Source organism: Balaenoptera physalus (genome assembly GCF_965194825.1).
Source record: "Balaenoptera physalus genome assembly, chromosome: 7".
Classification (NCBI taxonomy): domain Eukaryota; kingdom Metazoa; phylum Chordata; class Mammalia; order Artiodactyla; family Balaenopteridae; genus Balaenoptera; species Balaenoptera physalus.
In genome coordinates, this window is record NC_138886.1 from 38818611 (window position 1) to 38820102 (window position 1492).

The 1492-nt window shown below is 50.2% G+C and overlaps 1 long non-coding RNA gene across 1 annotated transcript; it reads right to left on the minus strand.

The window, feature by feature from the left end:
* Positions 1-369: 369 nt before the first annotated feature.
* LOC309664203 lies at positions 370-1492 on the minus strand. Its single transcript, XR_014265676.1, has 3 exons — positions 1368-1492; positions 735-795; positions 370-451 (listed from the first exon to the last, which is right to left on the minus strand). It is a non-coding gene; the product is annotated as an uncharacterized lncRNA (long non-coding RNA).

The following is a 1492-nucleotide window of genomic DNA, read 5'->3' on the forward strand; positions in this document are numbered from 1 at the left end:
GGAACAGGATCTGCTGTCTGAGTGTCATGTGGTAGGAGAGGGGAAAGGCAAGGGGTTGGGGTGGGGAATAGTCCACTGGGGATTCAGAATTCAAGGAAGGAAAAGGCTCTGGTGCCAGAGAGTGACCCAGTGGTGAGGGTGAAAAAAAGTCAACTAAGGGAGTCACTGGGTTAGGGGAGAGAACGGAGGGGGGCAGTGGGGAAGGCTCAAGCAGAGAGGCTGCTGTTATGTCTCTTGGAGGGACTGTTGAGAAGGCAGGGGACAGAGTAAACGATGACTCAGTCACAGGAGCTGTGGAAGCCAACGGGGACACAGAGGAAGTAGAATCTTCCAGGGCCTCCGGGAATAGCATCCGATTGACCTCAGCAGTGCCTTATTACACACCTCGCAGAAGGGGTCTGGACATAAGAGTTGACGAAAGCGGGTGGTGTCATCATGCCGGCCCAGGGGGCTGCAGAAGACAGGAAGTACAAAGATGCAACCAGGACCAGAACAAGGAAAGGGGGACCTGCTGGCCTGGCGGGGGGGGGGGGTCATTTGAAGCCTGCTGCCCCTTCACATTGCTCTACATCCATGAGTTCACAACACGCTCAGTAGCCCTCATCTCAAGGCCTTCATCACATACTCATTCCTATGCTACCCCCCTGCCAGGACTACAGCAGGTGGCACTGAATCCCTGGAATGCATAGAACATGCTAAGGAGGGATCAGGAAAGAAGGGGAAAGACTAGTCACCTTTTCAGAATAGAAATCAGCTTCGTTTTCTCCTCTGTTTCTGTCTGGTGACAGCTCCAACCTGAGAAACCAGGAGAGTGGGTTATATGTAATGAAGGTAGAAGCATAGGTATAAGGAGTCCCCTTACGGGAAACCATTGGGATATTAGACTCTGAAAGACCCAAGAATCAGTAGATGAGGTCAAATGGTCAATGACATTAACATGTGTATGTTGCTTCTTGTAAAGCACTTGCACATGCATTTTATCTCATGTGATGCTCAAAAACACCATGTGAAGCCCAGAGATCAGTGTTGCCTTAGAGAGGAATCTGATCATCCAGGAAGTCAAAGGACTTTTACAAAGTCAGGACACAGAAGTTCTGACTCTTGACATCTCACATGGCCACCTGTTGGGAAACACCCATTGCCCAGGTCCATCACTGCTTCATGCCCAGCAATGAGCAGAGCAGGGAATCTGAGAAGTGTCTCAGGCTCTGACTGCCTTCCCATAATCCTCTCCTCTGAGAACTCTGGTTTCTGAGAGAAACTGTATCTAGCAGTTGACATCCTCAGAGATCAGGGACCTTGGACCTCATGGAAAAGGCAGGAAGGGTCACCCTTGGAGAGTTCAGATGGGATAGGCAGAACCTTACCTTTCGGTGTTCCACCTTTCCTTCTCCTCTTGGCTCTGCCCTGATGCTGAGAACAGAAAGAAAAGAATGAAGGGCTGGGGCTCATTTCTCTCACTCCTCTCTAGGAAACTCGGATATTCATTATC